Consider the following 9,671-nt stretch of genomic DNA (forward strand, 5'->3'; position numbering starts at 1 on the left):
CCAGGGGGTCCCTGATTAGAGAAGGTGTAGGCTGGGCTGAGGTAACCCCCCCTTGGTGCATGAATTTCGTGCACTGGGCCACACAGTTAGTTTAATATTTACTGCATGTACAACACTGGCTCCCAGAGTTCCCAATGGGATAAGAGTGCCAGTTGCCCCCATACAGTAGTAACTTGCTTTTATTGGTTTCCTTCTCTTACTTGCCTGGATTCCATATTTCCCTACTCTTCTGGTATATTCTCTGATTACTTTCCAATGAACTATTTGCATTCAAACCCTTGCCTCAGGGTCTGCTTCTAAGTATCTTGAACTAAGATACCTATTTGAGATCATTCCTTATCCATTACAGTACTTTAAAAAAAAAAAAAACTTTATAGTTGAAAGTATTATATATATCCCCTTTTCCCCCCAAGACTCCTCCTAGCCCTCTCCCGCCCCCCTCGCCAGGCCTTCACCACCCTATTGTCTGTGTCCATGGTTCATGCATATATGCATACAACAAGTTCTTTGGCTGATCTGTTCCAACCTACCCATGCCTACCTTCCCTCTTCAATTGGACATTCTTTTCAATGCTTCTGTGTCTCTGTTATTCCATGGATCTATGTTATTCATCCGTGTATTTTGTACAGTACTTAATTGATAAGTACTATTTTGCTCCATGAACATAATCTACACTCCTAAAGAAATATAGAATTTATTCAGCCCATCCCATAGAAATAAATCTTTCTATCTTTAGTATACTCAAAACTCTTACAACTTCAGAGGAAAGTGGGAGCCCCCAGATCTATGCAGTTGCTTTAAAACTATGTTCCATGGATCCCCACAGTTTTGGGACTCTGAAAGTGTTTACTTTGTGCAATATGAAAAATAAATTTTTCACTACACTACATTTTGAGATATTTCAAATGAGCTAACTGGGGTTGCTTAGTGTATTGCTTTTGGTACAGAACTCTGGTCACAATTTTTCCAGTCATCTCTTAATTAAAATTATCCAGAGTCTTTAAGGCAAGTTTGTTTTTAATGTTGTTATAGACAAATATATCTTCGTCAATCAGAACTTTGTCATGCTGTGTCATCATGTAATAACTCTAGATTCTTTGTTGTTGTTTTTTTTACATTAATTAAGACAATGAAAAGATGAAATCATTTCCAGGAAAATCCATAGCTGCTTTTTTTTTCATATGTATATATGATGTTCCAGTACAGTCCCTTTAAAGATGAACAAACAGTAAGGTTTCCATACCCATAGAAGTTGGTAATCTATAGATCTAGCTCAAGCCCTCATGTAATTCATAATTTCCTTCATCAGCACCTTGACATGTGTGCTTACACATGGCAATTTAAAGAAAGTTTTTCCCTCCTGGATAAGTCTGCTTCATTTTAGAATCGTTCTAATTGCTATGAAGATTTCTGAATTTCTCTTCTATTGAGCTGAAATTTGCATCCCTAAAACTTTCACTCTTCCATCCAGGAGATATTTTTTTTCCTCCTTAATCTTTAAGGGCCACCTCCAGACCTCATTGGAGTTGCCCAGTGTTCTTGCACAAGCAGGCAAAAACCATTGCATGCATTTGAACTCCTGTACTTTTGGCACATAGCAAGGAGTGGGTCTCACTTCTCCACTGGCTGGCAGCAAGCCTCCCCTTCTCAGTCCATCTGTAACATATAGGAAAGTGACGGCAAAGATATGGATTTCACCAAACTTAATCAGAGCCTTAAGTGAATCAACAGGGGTGGGGGGGTGGGAGGAGAGTTAGGGGTGCAGAGAAGGGGTGGGCAACATTCCAGCCCCACAACATATGGCAATAGTTTCATTGAAAACCCAAGACTGTATTTATTTCATGCGGCGACATAGCCCCAAGAAGCATGCAGGCCAAATTTCTAATACATGAACCCTAAATCCAATTTTTCAGATCTCCTCCTCTTCCTCTGATTTTTCTTCCTTCTCCCCACCCCACTCTGAGCTCGTTTCTCTTCCTTATTATTATTATATTTTTTTTTGAGGACTCCCTATTCTCCTTGAAAGCTGGGGTAGTATGAATGGAATGTTTTGATTTACGACAGCCCCCCCTGAATTCTTCTTTCCCAAATCAATTAATTTTCACACATTCTGACAACTGAGGGGTAGGAGCAAGGGCTGAGGGGGGCAGTGGTTGGGTGGTGAGAGGTTAGGGTCTAGCAGGGGGTGAGGTGAGTAGGAGATTGGAGCTCCCCAGAGGGGCTTAGCCAGGGGAAGATGAATTACCCTTGCGTTGGTGTTGAGAGAAAAGGACTGGGGGAGAGCTCGGTATCTGTGATGAGCACACATGAGCACTGGGGGCAGGGCAATTGGCTGTCAATCAGAGGGTTAAAAACGTGGAAAAAGAAAAAGGCAACTTCATTCCAAGAAGATAGAAAACTGGGGAATTCAAAGACCTTCTCTGCCTCCTTGCCCCAGGTTGCCTGTGGCCTGCCCATTTACTCCTGTGGCATTGCCAGCAGAGGTGGGTAGTGGCATTTCTTTGCAGCAAACATTCAAGAATTCTGATGGAGGAGATAGGAAAAGGAAGCTCTTATTCTCTCTCTCTCTCTCTCTCTCTCTCTCTCTCTCTCTCTCTCTCTCTCTCTCTCTCTCCCTCCCTCCCTCCCTCCCTCCCTCCCTCCCTCCCTCCCTCCCTCCCTCCCTCCCTCCCATTTCTTCTGTTCTTACTTTTGCTTCCCTCTCTCCCTCCCTCCCTCCCTCCCTCCCTCCCTCCCTCCCTCCCTCCCTCCTTCCCTTCCATTGTTCCTTTCTCCTTTCTTTTTTTTTTTTTCATTATCTCTTGATTACTCAACCATTCAGTCTCCCAAAATGTACTCACCAGCTCTTCTGTGTGAGACTCTATGTTGATAATGGTAAGAAAGACCAGACTTTGGAGATTGATCCAATTCAAATAAAAGACATTGACTCATCAAGCTCTGTATTAGATGCTGGGATACTGGGTCTACAAAGAAGAACATAGTGCTGTGACCTCAAGAACTCAAATGCTGTGTAGGGGAGATAGGCATGTCATTACTCATGTGTTTATTCATTAAATCTGTATGTGAGGTTCTGGGACTATGGACTGTTTTTTACTCAGTAGCATGTGGGACCATGCCTAGCCTCCAGTTGACATACATTAAATTCAATAATAAAAACAAGTTATTAGAAACCTGTGATGTGTCAGCTATTTTGCATGCTTTATCACCAGACCTTCCTCCAACCTCATACAAAAAAAAAAAAAAAAAAAAAAGAAATGGTTATCTCCATTTTACAGATAATAAAGAGAGCCATAGAGATTCATTTGCCACTGTTAAATCTCTTAAAGGGTAACATGAAGATGCTAATTCAGATCTGCCTGATGCCAGTGCAGAACATTTTCCTATTCTTTCTGCCATACTGCTTTTTACAAAAATATGTGAATGACGAGCTAAGTTGATGAGATGCAAGTCTTCCTAATTCAAGAAATAAATCTTATCCTCATTGATAGGAAATCTAGGTTGTAACATATTTTACAGTGCACAGACCTTTACAGATAAATATGGGGGGGAAAAGCTGGCATGTTCCAGGTTACACCAGCCTGAGGTCTCTGTGGCCTGAGCACCCACATCGTATTGGTACAAGCTCTCATTTGCATGATGTGGGGCCTCGGCATCATCCAGCTAACATCTCTTTTCTATTATTTTTTACTAGAGGCCCAATGCCCAAAATTTGTGCAAGGGACTCAGCCCTCGCAGCTCCGGCTTTGTCAGGAAGGTCATTTGGCTGTCTGGTCTAATTAACATATTACACTTTTATTATTACATATATCAACTTATATTACAGATATGAATAATAAATATGCTCAGTGAGTAGCCACTGGTGCTTCTATTCTGGTCCCTTTATTGCTGTCTCCTGCACAGTCACTTGGGACAATTGCTCACCATACACATGATGCTTAGGACCCTGAAAGGAATAATATGCTCCTGCTAAGGATGATTCACCCCAGGGTCCCTCAAAATACACGACCAAATATTTATGTACTACTCCTACTACAGGCCCAAAGTGGAACATCAGGGAGGCTGTGCTCATGGAGTAACTGACTCATCACAGACTTCCACCACCCTTTCAGCAGTGAGGAAAGAGAACTCCTTGCCAAACCTTGCTGTTTTTTACAGTACACATTACATCAGAGCCAAGTTGTGTTCTGGTCAGCAATGGGGAGAATGCTCCACTCTTCAACTCCGCATGACTCTCTCACCTGAGCCTGAAGAAAGTTTGCTTACATGCAAGTGACTGACTGTGAAAATTGTCTCTCCTCCCTGAATCCATATCCTTTGATTGTAAACCAACCCACTGACTCTGGGCTTGGGCCAGGTGACTGATTTTATCCAAGGAGATAATAATAAACTTTATGTAAACAGAGGCTTGCAAAAACGTGTCTGGCCCAGACTGCTAGAAGATGAAACATGTGAAGCAGAGCTAGTTAGTTCAGCTAAGACTATTGTAGATTCACTAACACTCCAATGATTATCTGAGTCTCACAGAGACCGAAAGAACTGCTCGACCAAGACCAGCCCCATTCAGAAGAACTGCCCAAACAACTCACAGACATGAGAAGAAAATAACATACAGTTGTTTAAAGCCACTACTTTGAGAGGATGGCTTGTTATAGAGCTATAGCTAACTGACATATTTATTGTAAGTGAAGTCTCACAAATTATCGCATGGAAACAAATTTTTTAGCTCTTGCCACCAACATTTCTCTTCAAAGGGTCAGCCAGACCCAGTTGGGAAAGAAGCATAATCCTCTTCTTTCCATCTCCGGCATTTCACTTTCTTTATCTACCTTCTGCCCCAAGGAGCTGCTTACAAGAACTGACTTATGGTGCTACCAAGAAGCACAAGACCTGTTACCCATTCTATTCTTCTGATCTTAACTCTTCTCTCTTCTCCCTATCCCCTCTCTCTGCATTAAGCAGCATACCAGCCTGCTCTCTCCTCCTTCACTAGGAGAAAAAACTGAACACAAGGCTCTCACATAAATTAATTCATGCAAATAGATGCCTATGGGTCTACCAAATCTATCGCTTCATTAGACATACATAGACAAGGCTCAATTCCCTTTAGACTGAGCTAGGATCTGACTACAGAAAAAAGAAATAGACATAAGCATAGATGATATACACTAGTATTATCATACATGTACACACACAGATGTGACTTGCATGAATTATACAGACACAGTAAGATTAAATGGATAAAAATAAATAAAGAAGATTGCATTATGCAAATGTACATTGTTACCACTAAGAGAAGATGTCATTGCTATTTTGGCCTTTATCATGTATTAACATTACATATACCTTCTAATTATAGCAGATTCTAAAGTAGCAGGGCATGAATTCACCATGTTTTTGTGCTTGCATCCTGCCTTATGACTTTACAAAGAACATATGAACAATTTTGAACTTCCAGGAACCCATATCTGGTACCTGGTAGGGGACCAGCCTCAGCTTTGCCAGTTCGCCCTGGTGGTGTCAGAATAAATCAGTCCTGCTCTTGCTGGCATGTTTCTAGAAACTCTTATCTCCCTGACACCTGCAGTCAGGCCCTCTTTTATTTTACCTATTACAACAGCCAGAAAAGGGGGGCACTGTATTGCATGAACAATAATTTGCCTGTGAAATACTTGATGAGGACCAACTCCAAGTATGTGCGTGCAGTAGAAGGAGCACTGGGCTAGAAGTCAAGAAGCACAGGTTCTAATGGCAGTTCTGCACCCAACTGACTTTTTGAACTTGGACATGTTACTCAAGGCTGGATTTATGTCCCTTTTATGCTTGGTATCTCTTTGTTGAAGTTGTCCCTATATTCCTTGAGCATCCTTAAAATCAGTGTTTTCAACTCACTATCTGATAGCTTGCTTGTCTCTGCTTCATTTTATTCTTTTTCTGCTGTTCTTTCCTTTTGGGCATGTTTCTTTGTCTCCTCACTTTGGCTGCCTCACTGTGCTTATTTCTATGTATTACGTAGATTTGCTATGTCTCCCACTCCTGGTAGTGTGGCCCTTTGTAGTAGGTGCCCTGTGGGACCCAGTGTCCTAGTCTCCTTGATCACTTGAGGCAGGAGTTCCAGGAGTGTCTCTTTTTTGGGGAGGTTGCATGTACCCTTCTGTGTGGTTGACCCTTGATTTTCCTGTTGATACATCAGTGGGTGGGATTGACCCTCAGGCTGACTGGCTGTGAGAACTGGCCATGGCCGCAGTGTACAAGCACTGTGCATAGGTTGACCCCATGGAGTAGCATTTGCCCCAGTGGATTCAGGTGCCTGCCATGACCACCCTTTTGGGTGTGTGGCTTGTGGAGCTAATCAGATGGTTCTCAAGCTAGAAACTAGGTATATTGTGGTCTGAAGCTAGTAACTGGATATATTGGTTCTGGAGCCCCTTGGGAGTGGCTCCAGTGCAGGCCAACGCCAGCTGCTTTTGATGACCAACCTTGAAGCTACCTGTCAGGAGCTACAAAGCAATTCATGGTTAGTAGCTGCCTGTGCTGGACCTCAACTTGCTAGAGAAAGGCCATACCTTTGAAATGCAAAGTTGTATTAAATATTCTTTAGGGCTCTAGCTTTAAAAATTAAGTGAGTTGAACCAGAGTTTCTTAAATTGTGCCATATAATTGGAAGCTGTACTGCTTGGGAGTTTAGATCTTGGAATCTATCACTGGACTGCATAACACCCGCATCTTTGGTCTGGATCACTGCAGGAGAATCCAATTTGGTATGTTCCCTCTCTTGTATTATCACAACTCTTTCCCCAGAAAGAGCCCAGAGTATTGTATATAAACACAAAATTACATCAGGTCTCTTCCCTGCATAAGTCCTCCAGTTCTCATTGAACTTAGAATTTGTTCATCTTGGCTCTTGCCTCCATCATCAATTTTATCTCCTGCCACCCTCCCATGCTGACAACCAACAAGGAGACAGGAACTCTAGTCTTACAACTACATGGAACTGAATTTTTCCAGCAATCTGAATGAGCTTGGAAGTGCATTCTCACTCCCTGAAAACCAGGGACGCTGTGCTGTGGACACCTGGATTTCAGCATTGTGAGACACTAACCAGAGCCCACTGGCCTTTTTGTGAGCCCCAGCCAAGCCAAACTGGACTTCTGCCCTACATAACTGTGTGATAATACGTTTTTTTTATTTTAAGCCACTAATGGGGCAATAATTTTTATAACAGCAATAAAAGACTAATACAATGAGCGACCAAGCACTCGTCTGGGAAGATGCCATGAAGAAAGAGATCCCTAATCTTCTTCCATTTCTTAGGCCTGATTTTACTCTCTTAGAACCTATTAATCTTCTCTCAAGTAACGCATATCCTAAGATTCAAATTACTCCCAGCCTCTGGATGAAATCTCAGCTGGCATAAATGACAGGTCATTATGCATAGCAACATCAAAGTCAGACTCTAGTTGTACCTAGTTGATTTCCCATGAAGTTTTGGGACCCAATGCTACTGCCACACTTGAAAATGGAAAGAACTGAGTGGGACATGTTCATTGTGGAAAAGGGTCTCAAAATTATGAAAAAAGAAAGGGCTGGGCGTGTTTTGCCTAAAAGAGCCCTGAAGCTCAGGGAGAAATTTGTTTGTAGGGTTCTCAGAGAGGTGAGGAAACAGATTTCCGTTGATTCTTTGGGAAAGAGAACATACATGGATGGGTCCATAATATAGAGAGCTTACTGCCCAGGGCTAACCATAAAAGGTATGTAGTACATGCTTAAACTGAAGATGTTGTATTGGGACAGCACTTCAGAATTTTTGGTCCAACTTTCTCATTTACCAATAAATAAACCAAGGCCCAAAGAGCAAGACTTGTCACTTGACCTTTAGTCTTTTGCCATAAAGAAATTATTTTAATTATTTCTGTTTTATGGAATTATGAAAGACCCATAGGGAGAACTATCAAAAGAGAACATGTTGCTGAAACTGGTTTGGCTCAGTGGATAGAGCGTTGGTCTGTGGACTAAAAGGTCCCAGGTTCGATTCTGGTCAAGGACATGGACATTGGTTAAGGGCACATCTCCAGTAGGGGGTGTACAAGAGGCAGCTGGTTGATGTTTCTCTCTCATCGATGATTCTAGCTCTCTATCCCTCTCCCTTCCTCTATGTAAAAAAATCAATATTCAGTATTTGCAGTTTCTTCCTCAACTCTTTTCTCTCTAGTGCAGACTCTGGCTCATTGTATCTTTACAATGACCCACTCCCACCGCCCTTGTTATAAAAAAAAAAAAAAAAAAAAAAAGAAAGAAAGAAAGAAAAAGAAAAAGAAAAGGAAAAAAAGTGGAAATTATAGTTCTTGTCTTACTCCTCAAAAAACAATCCTCAGACTTCAGATGTGTCTGGGACATATACTTTCTTTTGCACTATGTATTTAAAAGGGATTTGTTCAGCAAAATAAGGGTCCAATCAAGATGTTCAAATTCTGTTTTAGGCAATGAAATAGTTCAAACTTTCACTTAAAAAACTGTTAGTTCTGCCGGGACCGGTTTGGCTCAATTGTTAGAGCGTCGGCTTGGGGACTGAAAGGTCCTGGGTTCGATTCCAGTCAAGGGCATGTACCTTGGTTGCGAGCATATCCCCAGTGGGGGGTGTGCAAGCGGCAGCTGATCGATGACTCTCTCTCATCGATGTTTCTAACTCTCTATCTCTCTCCCTTCCTCTCTGTATAAAATCAATAAAATATATTTTTTAAAAACAAAAACAAAACAAAACTGTTAGTTCCTTCTATACTAAAATGAGCTTGGAAGTGCATTCTCACTCCTTGAAAACCAGGAAGGAATGCTGTGCTGAAATGAATAAGATAAAATCCTCACTGTCTAGTAGTCCACAGGGAAATGAAATGGGAAAATAGCACTAGATCATACTGTATTTTAAGTGCTTCTCTTAAGGTGAAGGTGAAAGTGCAGGGCCCTGAGGATCAAGGAGAAGGCCTGCTTCATGTACAATCCAATTGTTGTGCAGGGAGTTTGGGGATGGACAAACAGATAACAGAAGGGGTTGGGAAATGTGGCTGAGACCATGCATGCCATATGAAAGAATTTGTATTTTATCCTGAAAATCATGTGGATTTGAGGACATATTTAAAGGATGAAAATATATTTAGAAAAGACTTCTGGTAAAAGGGGTAAGGTTGATTTCCCATAATCTCCTTAGCAACAATCAATTTTAAAATTAATATCATTAATGTATGTTGAGTAAGCTTCCCTTCTGGCTACATAATTTTAGCTATTAATCCTTGCTTTTAAAGAATATATATATAAGTGGTGATTAAAATATATCTTTATAATATTTGCACATTCAATCTTTATAGAAACACTATTCACAATAGCTGCACAAGGAAAGCAATACAAGTACCAATTGGCAAGAATATTATTCAGCCTTAAAAAGAAAGGAAATTCACCAAAACTGGTTTGGCTCAGTGGATAGAGTGTCGGCCTGCGGACTGAAAGGTCCCTGGTTCGATTCTGGTCAAGGGCATGTACCTTGGTTGCGGGCACATCCCCAGTGGGAGGTTTGCAAGAGGCAGCTGATCGATGATTCTCTCTCATTGATGTTTCTAACTCTCTATCCCTCTCTCTTCCTCTCTGTAAAAAATCAATAAAATATATTTTTTTTAAAAGAAAGG

The sequence above is a fragment of the Pipistrellus hanaki genome, assembly GCF_964339955.1.
Source record: "Pipistrellus hanaki genome assembly, chromosome: 11".
Lineage (NCBI taxonomy): Eukaryota > Metazoa > Chordata > Mammalia > Chiroptera > Vespertilionidae > Pipistrellus > Pipistrellus hanaki.